Genomic DNA, 12,563 nt, shown 5'->3' on the forward strand with positions numbered 1-12,563 from the left:
TCCCCTGTTGGTCTCTGTCCTAGTTTCTTTCCTTTCTCATTGAGGAGTAGGTCTCCGGGGGATTCCAACCCAAAATTGTCTCCATCACCCTTCATCCAGCTCGCCCATTCCCCACAGTCCCACTCCCCACAGTCCTCGATATAATCCAAAATGTATTTAAAATCAAATTTCAAGATCTCTCCAAAGCTAGGAACCTCCTCATCTCCAGACTCCCCTTGGCCCACTCCAACTTCAATCTTCAATAACAGCGGCTTATGCTCCTGTAGGGCCTCGGGCCTCTCCATTTGTACTATTTGAGGTGCAGCCGCATCCTCCTCCATTGTCATCTGCACCCGCCCAGTCAGTACAGATTCATAGGTTGGTTCCTGAATGATTTCTGTATCAATGTTCCCTGTTTGTCCACAGTTATCAACCACAACAGCCAAATCCATCTTCCCATTCATCAAGTCCATCCCCCCATGCATCCGCTCCAGCAAAGCACCTGTCTTGCACAAAGCAAGCACACAGTCTTCCTCCCAGCTCATCTTTGTTCAAGGTCAGAAAAGACTGCTCCCACGGTCCCAATCCCACAGATGCTGGGCCTCAAACATACCACAGCAACAATTTAGCAAGCTCCCTCTAGAGGAGACAATCCATCCGTATCCATTTTTTTTGTTTTTGTTTTTGAAGACAAAGGAAAGTTACTTTCATTTTTCAGATATTTCAGATGTTTTTCAGGTATTTTGTTTCTTTAAAATGCAAAAGGCAACATTAGAATCAACTTGTTTCTCTTCATTAGCTATCTGTCAAAGTATTACGTTCACAGTCAATGAACCTCTCCAACAGTTTCTGTCTCTCACACCCCGTTCCCAGGTTAGAGACGGTGGAAACTTATCCTTCTTCACTCCCTCTTCTGCTAGGGTTAAACAGAGCCCCCCCCCCTTTTCTCCTGCTTCCAAAGGGGGTTTCAGTGATTCTGAATGAAGGAAATTTAGTCTTTTTTGACAGCTTCCCGGCTTTAGCTTGCAAAATTTTTGCTTTAGTCTATATACAAAAAGCGGAAGGCGGACTTCCTGTTTGCACCTTCCCGCTTCGATACCAAATTAAACAATTTCTTGATCCAATTTTCCGTTTCTACTCACGGGTACTTGTTTTAAGTCCAATTGTCCACAGGAAAAAGTCAGCGCTCTCTGGCAATGGCTGTGCGGCATCACTCCGTGAAAGTAGCAGTCAGTTCGTAGCACCGCGCTTCTCACCCCACTTCGCTCCGGAGCCCCTAGATAGGATTCCCCGCGAGTAGGGGGGCGCTTCTGGTGCCCTGCCGAACCCCACGTTCCCAGGCTTCCTCCGCCTGGGATTTCTAGCGGGTCCCCACCTTCGCCGCGGCGGGAAGACCCAGTTTTCACGGAGCCCGTTCCTCCGGTCGGAGGAACTCCGCCATTCACCAATGGCGCTGACCCGGAAGCCTGGTGTTGCATGTTTCTAACGCATTCAAAATGGTGGTGGTGGTGGTTTTTGCTAATGTAGCTGAGTCCCAGGTGTCAGAAATTACTCTGTCAAACAATATGCCGTTGTAAAAAGAAGACAGGGATTACTCCGACCTGATCATTGCTTAACTTTCAAAAAAAACTTACACTAACAACAACACATATCTGAGCAAGTACGGTAGGTTACCCGTTTAGGAATTGTTTTGCATTCTTTCAGTATCTTTCATTACCTGATAAAATCTGAACCATTTTTTCTGGCCCAGAAATTTGGTGAAGAGAAGATTTATCCCCTATACTGAAAACACACATATTTGCCAATATTTTTCAAAGAATAGATATATTTGTCTTGTATAGTTTGAAAGGACTGGAAACAGATAGCTGAGCAAACCAGGCGCTTTCATGATGTCTGGAGGTAAACCATGCAATTGTGTTTCTGTGGGGGGGGGGGTTTAAAAAATATTCATTTCAAAGTTTACATTTTCTTATAGAAAAATAACACTTTTATAAAGAGTACTTTTATTACTATACAACCAGCCTCTGGACTCCACAAACACTAATGTTTTCAGGACTTTAGAATTCGGTGCACACTAAAACAGCAGTGCATATTTGCTTTGAAGTAAGTCCCGTTAAATTCAGGATTGTTTTGCATAAAAGAATGTGTGAGATCAAACAGTATTGTTTGGGCACAAATCCTACATATGCGAACATAAGAAGAGCCTGCTGGATCACGCCAATGCCCCATCTACTCCAGCATCCTGTTCTCATACAGCAGGCACACAGATACCTGTGGGAAACCAGTAAGCAGGACCCAAACACAAGAGAACTCTGCTCTCCTGTGGTTTCCAGCAACTGGTATTCAGAAGCATTATTGCCCTCATGTGGGAGCAAGTTCCACAGTTTGTACAGCAAGTTCGTACAGTGTCTGCTGTACGAAGAACTATTTTCTTTTATCTGAAAACTACTTTTTCTTTTAACTCTACAATATCCTTTTTGAGGTGACCAGTAATATACAAGTACAGTGGTACCTTGGTTGTAAAACGGCTTGGATCCTGAACAAATCGGCTCCCAAACACCATAAACCCAGAAGTAAGTGTTCAGGTTTGCGAACATTTTTGGGAAGCTGAACGTCTGACGTGGCTTCCGATTGAGTGCAGGAAGCTCCTACAGCCAATCGGAAGCCAAGCCTTGGTTTTCGAACAGTTCCGGGAGTCGAATGGACTCCCGGAAAGGATTAGGTTCGACAACCAAGGTACCACTGTATTCAAAACGCAGTTGCAACATAGATTTGTATAATGGCAATAGTACTAGCAAGTTGTCCCTAATAGGACCTGCCCCTATTAAAAAGGCATGGTTGGAAGTATGATCAAAGTGTGTTGTACATGCAGAGGGTGGAGGCTGGGAGTGGGTGGAAGGCAGGCCTTAGGGAGGCAGGAGAACCCACAGTTTCCTCATATACTTCTGTATCAAAGGATTTAAAGACACAGCCATTTCTCTCTGAGTCTTTCTTTAGCAAAGTCAATGCAAACGTAGAAATCAATGGGGCCTAATTTGTGGTGAATATGACAGGGCAAAAACACAGCATATAACAAATGGCGCTGAATGAAGAAAGCCAACAGTTCTGGAAAAATAGGACCAAACTGTTATTCATGCATCACTGATTGCTAAATGAGATTTTGTGGATGGATTTGTTTTCATTGGTTTACTTCAGTGGTGTGTGCTCTATAGGGTGTTTAAGACTGCAATCTTATGCACTTCTTCATAGTAAACCCCATTGAACAAAGCGAGATTTGCTAGTTTTTAGTAAATATGCATATAGGCTTATGTTTCAAACTTTGATTCATTCATATAGGTTTATTGGCTTAAAAAGAAAAACAAATTAAATCTTCCATTTCAGAGTAAATCAAGTAGGCTTTTAGAAATCAAGCATTAATTACTGCATTTAAAAAAAGTTTCTACCCTGAATGTGACAGATTGGATGCTAAGAAAACTCAAGTAATAGTCCCCATTGCAATCTGGCTTTCAACTAATTAAGAAAAACACCCTTTCCCTAAATCACACAAGGAGTCCCTCTTTAAAAAAAAAAAGTTTCATAATAGCTGAAGACTGCTTTCTATTTTTGATGATTGAAACAACAGGAATGTAAAAAATGGCCAGAGAGTCAGAATTCATAGGATTTTTTTAACATTCTCAGTCATTTCAGCCTTACCATTTGCAGACAAATTTTTTTTTTCCCCCTGCCCTTTATTTACAGGATTGGTCAAGGCGCATATGTATTTGTATGTGCTGAAACTTTGAATTGACTTTGAAGTCTGATTTTTAAATAGTAGACAAAATGATAAACACTGTAATCACTCAAATGCTTAATATTACCAGTTGTGCTTCAAAAACATCACGGCTTCACCTCGCACCTTTTAAAACTAAAGAGCAAAGCTAGGCTGAATTTCAACTCCATCACCACACCAGAATTTAAGAATTACCCTCCAATGCTTGCAGACACATGTCCTTCCACACAGCCACAAATTGGGAGAGTTGAAAGGGACCCTGGGGTCATCTAGTCCAACCCTCCAAAATATAGGGTTCACAGCAAGATTTCACAGCAAGATTTGTACTACCAAAGAGACATACACATTTAAGTACAGATTTACAGCTGGGAAAGGAAACATCTATGCTCCTATCATGTACTAAGGAAGAGGAAAATAAAAGTACCCAACTTTACACAGAACCCTTTTAGCAGATCTTGAGATAGTTTGAGTGAGTTTGCTTCCTTAGACTAAAGAATGCAAGTTCCTATAGAAATGATATTTAAAGGAAGATTGAAGTGAACAGGTTTTTTTTTTTCTAAGATAGGGAGAGGATCTTTTATTAAGCATAGTTAAAACAGCCATAGATTTGATTTAAAGGGAATACAAAAGTGAACATTTTTTTCCCCTGAACTTGCAGAGGAATAGTAAGCCTAATTTAGATTATTATTTTTTAATAACTACACATAGGAAAGTGAGATGCAGGGTACCTTAGGAAAGATTGCGCCCCCCTCTTTGCAGTTTCCTTTAAAGGAAGCTTACTCGGGAGTAAATTTACCTGGCACAGAAGTAAGAAGGGGGAAAAAAAACCTGAAAGATACAGAATGAAACAAGGGGGGGGGGGCATTTTCTAAGAAAAGAGGCCAGGAAGTCTTATAGAGACTGATATCAGGACTGGACTCAGATAGACAATTTTTGCTGGCCATGGAAGCCTCTACATTTAATAACAATTTTTCTTAGAAAGAACACCATACTTTCATAGGCATATGCTTAATGAAATACATACACTGCATTTTAGCTTGAGAGAGCAGTTGGCTCAACTAGGCTTTTGCAGCAGAAACATTAGAAACATTAGTTTCTTCACAACACATTTCAAAATACTAGAACAAAAAGACTGGAACACGGATGTAGACTCACAAACTCAAAAGTTGCAGCAAAACATCATCTACCATCAACTTAAAATCATACTCCTCACTTAAGCTACTCGGAGGAAGACTCTTTGGAGCCTCTCTCAAATAACAAACATTTGCACACTTCATTCTTCTTCTTCTTCTTCTTTTTTCTTTTTTTGGTCCTGTTTAAGATTGATAAGGCCCAACATGGCTTCCTTAGATTTAAAATTTTTGAAGCAAGCTTGTAATTTAAAAACTATCTGCATTTAAGAACAGTCTGTGGATGCCGAGGCCAATGTAAATACAAACCCTTGAAATATTTCTAAATCTTTGAGTACATCTCTTATTCATTTATTTTTTATTTTTTTAGAGAAACTAAGATCTCTAATGCGTGGGCTCTCAGGCTGGGCTTTATTATATCTACTGCCTTCTGAGCACCATTAAGTTTACAGTTCCACGTTCTAGCTTTAGGTTATAGTTTAACAACACAAATTTGATGTGTTCAGCTCTCCCTAAGGGTTCAAACCCTGATTTTGTTGAAGGATCCCTGAGGTGGCCGCTGTGCCCTGGGTTCCAGGTGGTGGGCCTAAGCCACCCACTAAAAGTTACAACGGTCTCGTACTTTGTACTTGGAAAGACCATTTTTGCCCCTTTATTTTATTTTATTTTTCCCAATTGGAGATGACAAGCTGGAGGGGCATATTAGAATCCTCTCTGGGGCAAAAAGGCTTCATGGAAGCTTTGTTGCCAGGAGGAGTCCAGCTAGGGTGTTTAGTGAGCTCCCATTTCCCTTTAAGGGGGGGTTGCTCAGCAGATTACACTAGGAGATAGAAGAACGGGTACAAGAAAGGGACAAAGAAGGGGGGGTAGAGAAAAGAATATTCTATCAGTATTCAAGTTATCTTTCAGCTAAAGCTATCCCTGCCTACCAGTAAACTACAAGCAATTTGTCTAAAAACCACAGGCACTAGCCTGGAAAACCACGGGTCTAACCACCCAGAAAACCACAGGCACAAGCCTGGAAAACCACGGGTCTAACCACCCGGAAAACCACAGGCACAAGCCTGGAAAACCACGGGTCTAACCACCCGGAAAACCACAGGCACAAGCCTGGAAAACCACGGGTCTATCCACCTGGACAATAACCACGGATCCGGAATTCTACCTTAGCGCTGCTTACAAGACTACTGCGCTTTCCCCGGCCACACTCCGAAAGGGAAAACGGGGGAGAAAAGGAGAGAGGGAGATTTGTAGGGACACGTCCGGACGACTCTGAGGGAAGACGTCAGAGAAATAACAAAGTACCGCGCTTTCCCCGGCCACACTCCGAAAGGGAAAACGGGGGAGAAAAGGAGAGATTTTAGGACGTTCCTGGACGACTCCGAGAGGTAACGTCGGAAAGCAGCAAAAGTTCCACAATTTCCCCGGTCCAACTCCGAGAGGGAAATAGGGGGAGAGAAAGAGAAAGTTTAGGACGTTCCTGGACGACTCCGAGAGGTAACGTCGGAAAACAACAAAAGTTCCACAATTTCTCCGGTCCAGCTCAGAGGGAAATAGGGGGAGAGAAAGAGAAAGTTTAGGACGTTCCTGGTCGACTCCGAGGGGTAACGTCAGAGATAGAAGGAAGAAAAGGTCCAGCTGTCGTGGGGACGTTGCTTTCCACCTCCCTCCCAATGTATTAATTTTTAACCATACTCACGTTCGTAGATGTCCCCCGTGGATCCCGGGATCCTTTCTCTTTAGCCGGCTTGACCTTGCCTTTGCTCCCCCTGGCTGGGCTTTTGGTGACGATTGATTACCGCCTGCAAAGAGGAGGCAGGGAGAGGAAGAAGGATTCCTGGGCTAAGGTTGCCCAGTGGCGCCCGATCCCCTCTATCTCCCTCCTCACCTTCGCAGGAGAACCAAGTGTCCCTGAGCATGGTCGCCAAACTGTTACCGGAAAAATCCGAGGGCTCCCTTGGACAAAATAAAGACACCAACCAGGATAACTTGGAGCAAAACAGCAGCCTGTAGGCTTGGCCTTTATTGAACTGTTGCAACAGGGTGTTCCCCTCACTTGCAGGAGAGAGGAAAGACCCAGAAAGATGGTGTGCAAGACCTTATAAAAACTTTTGAAATTCCCATCCTCTAGGTCAAGCCCACCCCCAGAAACATCATGCATACATTACAGAAAGGAGGGGTTGAGGGAGGAGTTGTGGTGGTAACCTGAGTGTCCTGTCACCTGGCTGGTTCCTCCTTTCCCCCTGCCCATGAGTCACTTCCAGGAGACAAAGGGGAGTTGGCAGTTTCCTGCCCCCAGAGGGAAGATCTGATCATTGTCCTTTGTTTCAGTCCGTGCTGAATCCACTCCCATATGCAAGTTCTTTGTGATCTTGATGGTCTTCTGTCTAGGACCACCAGGGTTGGCATAGCAACTGGGCAGGGCTCCTGTGGATGTGCTGGGATGGTGAAGGGATTATGGCTGACCAGAGCCAAGCCACCCCCCTTTGATAGTCCTTGTCATATGGAGTAAAATAAAAATGGAACAGTGCAAATCCGATGTATGGTTGATTTTTCTATGAATTTATAACAGAAGTGTGGCATATGTAGTGTGTGAGTGTGTGAAGTTTGTACAAACTGAATGATTGGGGTGGGGGGTTCCTGCTACAGTAGAGATCCACAAGACACTGAAGTGAGGAAAGAGCAGAAAAGAGGGGGCTTCCCCCTTCTGTCCATCTCTGTTATCCATTGTTGCCTGGTTGACACATAATGCTAATGCATGACTTATTAACCAGCTGCCCAGCAGCTTAACTGTGATTTGTTTATTGCAAGCAAACCACAAACCGAATCCATGGTTTACTGTTGACTTATGAACTTAGATTTCTTTCAACTATCGCTTATCATTGTGTATGATCCCAGCACTCTTCCTTAACTATGGTTTGTTTGCCAACCCTCTCCAGGCGCTAACCAAGCCACAAAGGCACAAGGCAAGAGCAGCTGTAAAACAAAACAAACTTTGGAGAAGCAAGCCATGGTTTGTTTGATCACTTGCACAACTCACCATGTCTCATCTGGAAGCTACCTAAGGCATCTGGATTTTATTTTTTTTTGAAGCTATATGAATAAATGCAAACATTAAAATATTCGATTTGGGGGTTTCATTATGAGTAAAATATCATATGCACACTGGGATTAACATTCACATGGAACACCAAATTTCATGGAGGTGAGGTATGCGAGGAGGAAGAGCTACAGCAAGGGTGGGGGACCTTTTTCAATAACCTTCGGAGGGCCACAAGCCAGTGATTGGCAGAGCCAGAGGCGGAAGCTGGCAGAGCACCTTTGCTCAGTAGACTAGTTTCTCTATCCTCCATCAATGCAAGGAAGAGGCAGTACAAAAGTTCAAGTAACATTACGACCAGGCAAGAACACTCAGGATGCAAAGTGGGGCCCAGTGAGGCCCATGGCCTGGGGAGAAGTTTGAAGGCCAGATAGAGGGCCTGTAGAGCTGTCTTTGGCCCCTGGGTATGAGGTGCCCCTCTTCTGGGCTACAGGCAGGGTGAGTAGCCATTATACCACGGCCCCCATCACTCCAAGCTGCGCCTAACGCACACATTCATGAATGTGTGAATAATCTGTAAACTCTCCCACTCCTGGGTCTTCGAAAGATGGCATGTCTGCATTGTGTAGGAGTCTGCTCAATTTTGCTCTCTAACAAAAGGATTAAGGAATAGGAACAACCCAGCACCAGAGTCTGTGAAGCAGAGCTGGCAGAGTGAAACTGAAATATATTCTTAAGCCATCTGTGGTGCACTGCAGAATTAACCCAAGCCTTTCCGTATCAGCCGACTAGCTTGTGCTGTAAATAAACCAAACATTCAGCCTATACGCACAATTGACTAAGAATAGACCAATGGGGCAAAGCAACCCCACGTTAAATAAGACCCAACAGCTGAAAAACTTGCTCTTGAAATCAGAAGACTGGGTTTTCATAGAGCAGAAGTGATCTCTCAAATCAGTTTCCTGAGGGCAGGGGTGCAGGAAGCCTGGAAGGGGAAGGGTGAGTTGCACCAGCCCTGTAGTCAGACTTCCTTATTATACTTCCACATTCCTAGGTGGGGTATTTGGTGGGGGGGGGGGCGGCGAGGCACATAGCACCAGGCAGTCCCATTGACTGGTGGAGAGGATACTGTGAGGGCCAGGCCAGGGGAAGGGGAAGGGAGTGAGTTCATGCACCTGATGAAGTGAGCTCTAGTCTGCAAAAGCTTGTGCCATAATAAATGTGTTAATTTTTTAGATGCCCCAATACCCTTTGGCTGCTTCCAGCCGTTTATTGAGCCTTCATTCTGATCTGTTTGCACAAGGTTCGTAGGGAGATTGAGCAATGTTGTCTATTTATTGAACAATCATTCTGATTTCTCTTCTTTGATAGTTCTTGAATCTTCCCACCACATTTGCCATCTTCTCAGCCACACCAGTGTGGTGCACCACACTCTTTGAGAACCAATGTGTAAAGATGTATGCCAGACCCCTCTAATCCCTGAATCCAGCAAGTGTTAAAAGCTAGCTATGCCTTCTAATTCTTGGAATAGCCAACTAGCTTCTTAATGAGGTGGTGGTGGATTAAGGAGCTTGGTGCAAGGCAGCAAATGAGTGGAGTCCCCTCCTTCAACAGACAAAGCCACAGTTGAAAGCTGAGAGTTTTCCAGTAATCCAACCTTGAAGTAAAGCAGCAAGCTGAAGGAAGAATCTGAGTAACATTTGAGAGCAATGATTTCTGTTTGAATCCAAGGCTGTGGCTCTGGGAGAAACAATGCCCTTTTGGGGTGTTGATGCTGTAAAACCCTCCATCATAGACTCAAGTTGTATATATGTGTAAATAAATCCTATATCCTAAAGACACCAGTATCTGCTGTGCCTCATTCCAAAAGTAAACATGAAACCTGGGTAAGCGCCTGGAACCCCTGGAATCTTTCACCGCTCAGAGGTTAGGGTGGCGTGCAACAATATTTCCCCATAAACTTGCTTACTCCAAAAAGTCTGCTTTTAGATGGAAGGTTTGCTGCGAAAGAGTACCAAATTAACTGTTAATTGTGCAACCTGAACTTGCTGGTATGTGACATTTCTGAACGTATCAAGTGCAGAAAAAACCTTTGTTGTGGTTGCAACACAGCTACACAGCTGTTCTGGAAGGAGGCCATAGTTAATTTTTAAAGAGAAAGGTATGGTCTGGAAGCTACAGCCTTTGCCCCCAAGGTTTTAATCTAAGGTCTGGTGGCAATTAGCTTGTGGTAAAAGAAAGTCAACCTGTTTATGCTCTGGTTATGTATCCCAGGGCTGAGATAAGGATTAGTTCAAGAGGTGAGAGTCTTCTGGGTACCTGTCCCCAAGCCCCCCCCCCCAAGTCCCCCTGGGTACCTGTTCTCTGACTCTATGTATTCATGAGTGTTCGTGCCAAACTGCTTTTGCCCTGTTCTTCACTTTTCTTTCTTTTTAAAGGGCATTTCCAGATGACCCGTTTATTGAGCATTCATCTGGATTGGTTTGCAGGGATGTTAGATGATGTTGCACCAAAGAAAGTGTTATCAGACACTTTCCACTACATTTTCCTGTCATCTTCTTTATCACTAAAAGTCTGATCTTTGGGGGAAGCAGATTTGCAGAAGTCCTCCAAATCTGCTTTAATTCTGCAACTTGAATTTCCCAGTGTGTGAAAGAACCCCATCCAAAAATAGGGACAGTTTGGAAGTGCCAGATGAATATAAGAAAACTGCACCAGAATATGTTGACAAGGTTGGCCAATGTTTAAAACTATCTATCTGTATTGCTTCTGAGTCTTTTTACTGGTGGGTGCCAAAGTTACTATACTGAGCTCTTCTGAAATGCTTTCTGCAGCATGGTCCTCGCTATCTCTAGCCAATAACCTTTCCCCCAAATACCAGTGTTTCAGTTGCAAGGTCACCTCTTTCACTAGCATTTAAAGATTGCATACAATGCAAAGCTTTTTCTTCAGGGTTTTGCGAGAAGGGGCTTAAAAACGAAATAATAGCACTGAATGAAACAGAATTTGGAAACATTTTGCCAGTCACCTTTGTTTTTACAATGAGCTCTGTGTCAGTAGGCCATTTTATTAATTGTTAAAGAAAGCTGCAAAATAAAATAAAATGACAACCTTGTTCTTGGAAAATGGCAACAGGAGAAATGTGTAACATCAGCACTTCCATGGTTCTGTTTATTCTGACTTGTAATGTTAGTCATGCAGCTGTCCATCCCTGTTGGTCTCAGATATAAAAATGACATACAAAGAGACTTGCAGGAGCAGACCACAGGCTGCAGAAATACAGCATCATAAAACCATCTTAATTCCAGCATAAAACGAGTAAGGTGTAAAGACGAAAAATGCCTACCTGCTATAAACTAAAAGACATAGGTTAGGAGAACAAGGCCCCTTTGCCTGGCATCAAACAATCCATCATGTGGGTGTCAGGTAAGCGCCCCTAGAGAGGGCATTCCACAAATGGGGTGCCAGCTGCCTCATTTCATTAGGTGGAAGAACCGTAAAACAGTCTGGCAAAGAGCTTTTCTCCACCTTTTGGAGGACTGGAAATTTCAGACAATCACACAGAAGGGAATGCATTCCGTTTCCCACCCCCACATTTAGCAAACCACCATCCTCACAAGCTCACCAAATTGATGGCTGTTGCAAATGTCCATCCAGCTCATTGTGGCTGCTTTTTGTCATTTTCCACATCAGCTGCCTGTTTGTGGTAAACAGGTTGCCTGACTAAACCTCTGGATTACCACAGCAACCCTCTTCCTTGACATAGGCATTGGGGCAGTGCATAAAATTGGTGGAGACGCTGTGGGGAAAAGGTGCTTGTGCAGGCCAGTGTGGTATGTGCAGATCTCTTCCTCCAAGAGCCCTTTACACCTCTTGGCTGCAGCTTTAGGAGTTGGAACAGGTTCCCTACTGACTCCCTCCCTTGCTTTTCTCTGCTGCTGCAGCAGCTGCGATATCATCTGTTCACTGTGCTGACTGAAGAGTAGACAGTTTGGTTTGCTCAGCAGGATTTTGCACCAGGAAGTGGAACATTCTAATTCAGGCACCACCAGAGAGCAGGATGGGAGTGGGAGGGGTAGAGGTGGCTGGTTTATCCCTAAATTTAGCATGTGTGCAGATAGTATGGGTTAGACAAGTCAGATGCCCAACTTGCTTTTGCCAGAGACGAGACAGGCACTGCTTTCAGTATATAGCACTTGATTCATGTGAGTCCTAATGTCCTGTATTAGGACTTTAAAGAATGGAAGCAATGGAAGCAAGGAAAAAAATCAACGTAAAAATGCTAAATTAAACAGCGCTGCAAAGACAAACATACTGCATTTTCAATACAGGGGGTGGGTTTTCTTATAAATGTGGTTGTTGGTATTTATAAAAATTATTTTAATCACATATACTTTTCTACATATTGTTTTTTGGGTCTGTGGAAGGTTGCTACTGGTCAGTGGTGCAGGAATACAGCACAATCCTGTTGGATACTACGTTAGCAAAAATGTGGTTGTGGGGGTGTACTAACTCCTGGGTCATGCAGTCCAGTGCTACAACAACTCCTGCATAGCAACTTCTGAGGCACCACCCTACGGTCACCTTGAGTACCATGGAACCAATTATATTACATACTAGAAGATATACTAGGGATGGAAAACCT

The sequence above is a fragment of the Podarcis pityusensis genome (assembly GCF_964106645.2).
Source record: "Podarcis pityusensis genome assembly, chromosome: 4".
Classification (NCBI taxonomy): domain Eukaryota; kingdom Metazoa; phylum Chordata; class Lepidosauria; order Squamata; family Lacertidae; genus Podarcis; species Podarcis pityusensis.